This window comes from Dasypus novemcinctus, chromosome 1 (genome assembly GCF_030445035.2).
Source record: "Dasypus novemcinctus isolate mDasNov1 chromosome 1, mDasNov1.1.hap2, whole genome shotgun sequence".
NCBI lineage: Eukaryota > Metazoa > Chordata > Mammalia > Cingulata > Dasypodidae > Dasypus > Dasypus novemcinctus.
Window position 1 is genome coordinate 1,235,833 of NC_080673.1, and position 9,077 is coordinate 1,244,909.

At 41.8% G+C, this 9,077-nt stretch overlaps 1 pseudogene; it reads left to right on the plus strand.

Annotated features, from left to right (window-relative positions):
• The first annotated feature begins 3,318 nt into the window (after positions 1-3,318).
• On the plus strand, positions 3,319-4,410 carry LOC101436579 (ornithine decarboxylase pseudogene; annotated as a pseudogene).
• The last annotated feature ends 4,667 nt before the right edge of the window (positions 4,411-9,077 follow it).

Here is a 9,077-nt window from a genome sequence, read left to right on the forward strand (position 1 = left end):
CCATATGGCTTGGATGATAAGAAGCTGTTTTCAGCTTCTCCACATGGCCTTAGTCACATCTGCTTTTTGTACCATATATTGTGAAACTGCCAGGCCCAGAGGATCCATTGGATCCTTCCCATCTGGGCCACAGTAAAGACAAGAGCCTGGAATAAACATGTGCTCCAACCTGCCTTACCATGAACCCTCACAGGAACCTAGGCTAGGTAAGCTGGGACCTGCCATGCCAAGATTCTCCATTCTCCCCCTCCAGATTCTTTGATGTTATGAACCTCTCATTTCATGCAATCTTGCTGGGTATCTGTGTTTGTACCTCATCACTGAAAAAACTTCCCCATAATCTACAAAACACTTGGCTGAATGGGTTCTTGTTCCATGATCTTGGCAGTACCTGTCCACATCAGATACACACACAGTGTCAAGTGCTTCTGGATTATTTTGGTTAATTTTAATTTTGAATCATGTACCATTTCATATACCCACCTTGGAAGTGACATCAGTTTTAGCTGCATGTGTTGTACTCAAGTCTCATTTCCTTCTAATTTGACAGCTATATGTGAAGTTATTAACACCTGATAAGTTTATTTCAAGTAGGTCAGAGATTGGTTTTTCATTGTTTTCTTTTCCAGAATATAATGTCATCAGTTTGCAGGTGGTGGGATGTTGTCGTTAGGTGGTAAAGGGTCAGTAAATCTTCAGTAACTTAAAAAAAAATCCCTGAGGATATTCCACTGATTTCCTACAATACTGAAAAAACCTCAATTCACTATCATTGGATCCTGTTTTAGTTAACCGAGGCTGATGAAAACAGTATTTCCCCAAATGAGTTGGCTTTTCCAAAGGGGGTTTATTGACTTGCAAGCTTACAGTTGTGAAGCTGAGAAAAGAGTCCAAATCAAGACATCTTCTGGCAATGCTCTCTCCTCAAAGATCAGCTGTGGGTGATCCTGGACTCTTCTGTCATATGGGAAGGTACATGGTGTCATCTGTCAGTCTCTGCTTTCTCCTCTGAACTCTGTTGCTTTCAGTTTCTGGTTTCTCTCTCAGCTTCTGAGCATTTCACTCTGAGCACCTGCGTCTGTCTCTTTCCATATGGACTCTAGTAAGAGGATTAAGTCCCACCCCGGGGCATGCCTTGCAGAAGTAATCTAATCAAAGAGTCCCATTTACAATAGGTCCACTCCCACAGGAATGGATTGGCTCTAAGGACATGATTCTCTGGGATCCATCCAACATCAAACTGTTACAGATCCTCTCTAGTGAACTGTTCCCCATACATGGGCTGCCCTATAATTACCTCTGGTGGGATCAGTGGTGTTTGCCTGATGGCATAGACCTCAGGGCCATGAGGACCAAAGGGAATGTTTTGACCAAGACAGCACCAGTGAGTCAATATTTAAGCTTTAATTTATATATCTCATGGATTTATTCTACCTTACCATAGGTGTTGGATGGTATGGGCAATGGATGATTTGCTGGATGGGAAACACTTGAACCAAACTTTAAATATATATATACATACATATATATATATATATTTTAAAGATATTTAGATTACATAAATGTTTATTGACACACTTTTTTATAACCTTTCCAGTGAAGTGAGTTTGAAGCTTACCTGAGAGTTCAAAGGGTACTCCCTGCTTTGGAAAACCATTTTTTTTCCCCCTACAGTTAAAGCATTCTTATTTTGACAAGAGAATGCCTCAACCCATTCTCAATACCTGTAAGCCATAAACTATATATAATTAAAATCCATTGAAAGAACTGGCTGGTAAAGCCCTTCAGCTGATGTTCAAATAGTCCAGTTGTAGAGGTTAAGTTTATGGAGATACATACATTAATAAATTTTGCCTACTTTACAAGCCTGTCACGTATGATCCTGGTTACAGATTTTTTAAAGTACCTTATCAAAGACTGCCCACCAATATATTTCCTTGTCCTTTTTCATTTTTTGCATTCTGTAATGGGTAATTTCATGGAGGGCTCACATGTAGTTTCTTCTAGGGACTCTAGGGCAAACAGGGCACCATCCAGCACTTCCTAGATTCTATCCCCAGAATTTAATTGGTGACCCTACTGACTCTATTTTTCTTTTTCAAATACGAAAACACTTTCCTAACTGTGAGCTAACTCATTTGGAGAGGGCTTATGAGGGACATTGTATAAGGAAACTGTTTTGTTGTCTCCACATATTGTTGAGCTGCTAGGTTGGCATTTTTCTTCTAAGTTTTGTGAATGTGAGCTTCCATTTTTACCACAACATTTTTTCTTTGTTTTACATTTTCCTTAGGTGATAGAAATACATCTATTACTTCAGCTATTTACCATTCTATATTTGGTTTCTAATGACTTCAGGGAGTCCATTTGTTTTCATAAACTTCCGAAATCATGAATTACTCCAAACACATATCTACAGTCAGTATAAATATTGTGATTTCCTTTTAGCTAAATGACTGCCTCTATTTAAAAGTTTTACCACAGCTCATTGGGGCATGGTGAGGCTAGGGGCTTGTTGACCAGTAACTGCTTCTACTGTAGTGGTTATTTCATAGTCTGACTCATAAATATCTGTTTCTGTTTTATGGTAAGACACATCTTAAAATATGATCTAACCCAGGTTTAGCAAGGATTTTTATGTTGTTGTTTGTTTTGTTTTGTTTGTTTCATTTTGTGTGCATGTGTGTGTTGCTTTGCTTCGCTTTATTTTTGGTAAATCTGGTCCTGGGGGTAATAATTGAGAAACAGGAACTTCACAATCTTGAGAATCATCTTTTTCAGGTGTGGAAAACAGAGTAGTGGGTTTAAAGTATCACAGTAGAGGATTTGGATATTTTAAGCAGTGAGCAGCATGATTTCAAAAAAGGTCAGTCTGTGAGTTGACATATGCTAGGTTTTTCTTGAGATTAGCAACCAGCAAATCATGAGCTCTATTAACTAAAAAGTACGCCCCCTGCCCAAGTCAGCTGACACCTCATGTAATGTTGCAACTGCAGCTACTATCCTTTCATGGCTGAGTATGGTATAACTTCTGCATCCAATTACAGACTGGAATATTCTATAGCTTTTTCCCTTTGGAAACTGAGGCACAGTGGTCTCACAAGGAGAGACATGCTGTTTCCATGGCTATGCTTGCAACCGAAGGAATGTGGGCTAAAGAGTTACAATTCTAAAGAAACATCTGAGATGGTTAAAAGTTCTTCCTCGTGTCACCCCCTTCTTTGCAGTCAAATGTAATGACAGTAAAGCCATAGTGAAGACACTGGCTTCCATAGGGACAGGATTTGATTGAGCTAGCAAGACTGAAATCCAGTTGGTACAGAGTCTTGGGGTGCCACCAGAGAGGATAATCTATGCAAACCCTTGTAAACAAGTGTCTCAAATTAAGTATGCCGCCAATAATGGAGTTGAGATGATGACTTTTGACAGCGAGGTTGAGTTGATGAAAGTGGCCAGGGCACATCCAAAGGCAAAAGTTGGTTTTGTGGATTGCCAACGATGACTCTAAAGCAGTATGCCACTCAGTGTTAAATTTGGAGCCACACACAAAACCAGCAGGCTTCTTTTGGAGTGGGCTAAAGAGCTCGATATCAATGTCATTGATGTCAGCGTCCATGTGGGAAGTGGCTATACTGATCCTGAAACTTTTGTGCAGGCCATCTCTGATGCCCGCTGTGTCTTTGACATGGGAGCTGAGGTTGGTTTCAGCATGTATCTGCTTGATATTGATGATGGCTTTCCCAGAACTGATGATGTGAAGCTTAAATTTGGAGAGATAACCAGTGTCATTAATCCAGCATTAGACAAGTATTTCCCGTTAGATTCTGGAGTGAGAATCATAGCTGAACCAGGCCGATATTATGTTGCTTCAGCTTTCACACTTGCAGTGAATATCATTGCCAAAAAATATTGTATTTAAGGAACACAGGCTCTGATGATGAAGATGAATCGAGTGAACAAACCTTTATGTATTATGTGAATGACGGAGTATATGGATCATTTAATTGTATCCTTTATAGTCATGAGCATGTAAAGCCTCTTCTGCAAAAGAGATGCAAACCAGATGACAAGTATTACTCATCTAGCATATGGGGACCCACGTGTGATGGCCTCGGTCGGATTGTTGAGTGCTGTGGCCTGCCGGAAATGCACGTGGGTGACTGGATGCTGTTTGAGAACATGGGGGCTTACACTGTGGCTACTGCTTCCACTTTCAATGGGTTCCAGAGGCCAACCATCTACTACGTGATGTCAGGGCCTGCATGGCAAGTCATGCAACAAATCGAGATCGGGGGGTTTCCACCCAAAGTAGAGGAGCAAGACACCAGTGCTCTGTCTTTTTCCTGTGCTTGGGAAACTGGGATGAAGCACCACCCGACCACTTGTGCTCCAGCTAGTATTAATGTGTAAATACCATTTTTGTAGCTGCTAACTGTGAGTTTAGCTTGAATGGGGGATCATTTAACTTATTACTGCTAGTTTTGAAATGTCCTTCTAAGAGTAGGATTGGCACAGACACAGCAATAAGGAAGACTAGGAGATGGGGTTACACTTACCTGTGTTCCTATGGAAAGTAGTTGATTATTTTGTTTTATATGGATTTTTTTAAAAAGATGTATTTATTTATTTATTTATTTAATCCCCCCTCCCCCGGTTGTCTGTTCTTTGTGTCTATTTGATGTGTCTTATTTCTTTGTCTGCTTCTGTTGTCGTCAGTGGCATGGGAAGTGTGGGCGGTGCCATTCCTGGTCAGGCTGCACTTTCTTTCGGGCTGGGCAGCTCTCCTTATGGGGCGCACTCCTTGCGCGTAGGGCTCCCCTATGTGGGGGACACCGCTGCGTGGCACGGCACTCCTTGCGTGCATCAGCACTGCACATGGGCCAGCTCCACATGGGTCAAGGAGGCCCGGGGTTTGAACCGCAGACCTCCCATGTGATAGACAGATGCCCTAACCACTGGGCCAAATCCATTTCCCTGTATGGATTTTTATTCACTTTCAAACATACTTCTAAGGGATGCCTCTGACCTGCTGAGCAAGCATTTGTAGCTATTATAACATCAGAATGGGCCAAAAGCTTAATGTTGTGACATGATTTAAAAATAAAAGTATCTTGAAATAAAAAAAAAAGAAAAACGAAATTGGAGGAATCACACTACCTGACTTCAAAACATACTACAAAGCTACAGTAGAGAAAAAAGCATGGTATTGGCACAAGGAGAGACACACAGACCAATGGAACTGAATTGAGAGCTGATAGAGATCCTCATATATATAGTCATATAATATTCAGTAAAGCCACCAAACCCTTTCAACTGGGAAAGAATGGCCTATTCAAAAAATGGTGCCTGGAGAACTGGATATCCATATGTAAAAGAATGAAAGAGGATTACCATCTTACACCTTATACAAAAATCGACTCAAGATGGATCAAAGACCTAAATATAAGAACCAAGACCATAAATTTCTTGGAAAGCAGTGTAGGGAAACATCTACAGGACCTTGTAATAGGAAATGGCTTCATGAATTTCACACCAAAAGCACGAGCAGCAAAAGAACAAATAGAGAAATGGGACTTCCTCAAAATTAAAGCCTTCTGCATCTCAAAGGAGTTTGTCAAAAAGTAAAAAGGGAACCCACACAATGGGAGAAAATATTTGGCAACCATATATCTGATAAGAGGCATATAACTTGCATATATAAAGAACTCATAAATCTTGAAAGCAAAAAGATAAACAACCCATTTAAAAAATGGGAAAAAGATTTAAAGACACTTCTCCAAAGAAGAAATACAAATGGCTAAAAAGCACATGAAAAAATGCTCCAAATCTCTAGCTATCAGGGAAATGCAAATCAAAACTACAATGAGATACCATCTTACTCCCATAAGATTGGCAGCTATGAAAAAAACGGAAGAATACAAATGCTGGAGAGGATGTGAAGAAAGGGGAACACTCATCCACTGCTGGTGGGAATGCAGAAGGATCCAACCATTCTGGAGGACAGTTTGGCGGTTTCTCAAAAAACTAACCATAGATTTGCCATATGACCAGCAATACCACTGCTGGGTATATACCCAGCAGATCTGAAAACAAGGACACAAACCAATATATGTACACCAATGTTCATAGCAGCATTGTTCACTATCGCCAAAAGTTGGAATCGACCCAAATGCCCATTAACAGATGAGTGGATCAATAAAATGTGATATATACACACAATGGAATACTACTCGGCTGTTAGAACAAATACACTACAATCACACGTGATAACATGGATGAACCTTGAGAATCTTATGTTGAGTGAAGCAACCCAGGCATTGAAGGACAAATACTACATGACCTCAATGATATGAAATAAGCAAACAGCCTCAGAGAGCTAGACACCGGAAAAGAGGCTTACAGGAAATTGGGGGGTGGAGGAAGGATGTGAGTTAAAGTCTCTAGGGGTGGAATCTGTAATGAGCTGGCGGTAAGTATGAGCACAAAGAAGGGACAAAATGGGAGCAAGGAGTTACCTTCGGGTGGGGCTTTGTGGGTTTAAGGGGGGCTGGGGAAGGGCAGAGGGGTAATATTGTCCAAAAATTGGGGGGAGGGAGGGGCAACATATGAACATGGGAGAGTGTCAGGTGTTCGTTGAGAACAAAATGTTGAGAAAATCGTATCAAAGTATAAGTAGGAGGGTTACCTGATTAGGATGCTCAGGGGGTATGGTCTGATGCGGGACGGACTCTGGGCAAATAGCTGAAGGCTCATTTTGCCAAGGTGGGTTGTACCATTGGGAAGAGACCCAAGAAGTGAGAGTTGGGGTGGACCCACATCCTGGGGAGGACTAATGCCGTCAAATAGAGAGAACTGTATCTCTCGTGAGAAAGGATGGCTCCCAGGGCATTAGGGCAGTTGAGAAAGTCAGGCCCTGAATACTGCTGCAAGTATCTCTGGACATGGCTTCTTGGGAAACGGAGATTGGCTGGCATTGTGGGCCCCAAGGGGAGGGGAAAATGGATGTGGAATGGATGGAAACAAGGTAAATATGGGGGCAAGAGAGGAGTTTTGTTTGAGTACACGAAGATGAATATAAAACATGTAATATTACTCCAAAAACATATAGGGGACGAGAGACTAATAATGTAAACCATAAGGCAAAACATAGGATAACTAAAAAATTTAGAAAACTGTACAACCTAAAGTATGGACCACATAGTAAGCACAGATGTCATCTTGTTTGAAAGCTATTGTCTCGGAATCTGTACATCAGTTTCAGGAAATATGATATGAACAAGTTAAGAGATTATCGCTGTGGAAGGGAAAAGGTTTTATGGTGAATCTGGGGAAGTACTGTATATTGTATATATGAATTTCGGTGATCTAAGACTCTTGTAAAGCTGACATTATGTTGGGATTGACTTTACAGGAAGTTTTGGATCACAGAGTGGTTCAACAATGGCAGTGGAGGAATACTGATATAGGATGTTATTGACAGGATATACATGGTTGACAGGGAGTTATACAGGGCATATGCCCAGGGTATATAATAATGTCTAGATATACTCATAGTGGAAACAATTAAAAACAATAGCTGGGGGAGGGTACTGGGCCCCTGGTCAGGGTGTCACTGTCATGGACCCTGGGGGAGCAGCAGCAGTCCCCCAGGTGCAACGGCAAGAACCAGGAAGGAAGGAGGGCCCAACAGTGGGCTCCTGATACTTATGGCTATGCTTTTGAGCCTATACACCTGCAATAAGAATAAGGCCTAGAGTATCACTGTGCCTGGGATTTTCCTCCTGACAGCCTTCATGTTACTCAAATGTGGCCACTCTCACAGCCAAACTCAGCATGTAGATGCAGTGCAGTCCCCCCAGCGTGGGACATGACACCCGGGGATGAGCCTTCCTGGCACCAAGGCATCACTACCACATATCAGCTGAAGATGCAACTAGAAAAGGACCTTGAATTAAAGGTTCAACACGGATCAGTAGAATATCCCTGTCTACATATAATAACGTGACTTCAAAATGCTGTTTGACCTAATGTAAGGGGGAAATGGAAAGGAGAAATGAGAATATAAGGCTATGAGTCTCTAAAAAAGAGTCTGGAGGTTGTCAGAAGGAATGCCCTTATGCACAACTGAGCAGAGTCTAAGAGACAGATAAAGTAGATACAACCCCAGGTATTGGTTCTTTTGAGGAATAAAGAGACCCACAGGTTCTATGGTCATGGCAGATGGGGTTCACTGCCATGGCAGATGGCCCTTCTTTGGAGCTGGTGTTTCTGCGTGATGGAATTGGACTCAGAGGGGGTCTCTTTTCACAAGACTTGCATGCTACTTTATTGGAATTGTAGTTGGTGCTGGGGTTTAAGATATATTTAGGGGATTTGAATCTCTGGACTGAAATATGACACCCAGGCCCAGAGCCTCAACAGACTTCAGCTCCTACACTTTGATTTATTGGACTTACCCCACTCAGCTAACATGGAGTTGAAGAAGGTCAACCACCACACCATGGAGCCTAGAGTGTCTACAACTGAAAGCAGGAGGAGTGCATCCAGTATCCATGTGGAATCTAAGCCCCCACTTGACATAGATGTGCAATGGACACAACCAATCCAATGTCCACAGAAAAAATGTGGAATGGGTGTGGGAAGGGTAGCCATGATGGCTGCTGGCTTTGGGGAATGGGAGGAAGAGATGAGATGTGGAGGCAGTTTCGGGATGTGGAGTTGTCCTGGGTGGTGCTTCACGGACAAGTATGGGACATTGTAGATCCCCCCAGGGCCCACTGGATGGAACATGGGAGAGTGTGGGCTATGATGTGGACCATTGACTATGGGGTGCAGTGATGCTCAGATATGTACTTACCAGGTGCAATGGATGTGTCACGATGATGGGAGAGAGTGTTGCTGTGGGGGAAGTGGGGGGTGGGGGCGGTGGGGTTGAATGGGACCTCACTTTTTTTAATGTAATTTTTAAAAATAAATAAATAATTTAAAAAATAAATAAATGTTAATGGGATCTCTACAATGATTAAAAAAATGTAAGTCTAAATTAATGAAATTACTATGTCTCTTCATAAAAAAAT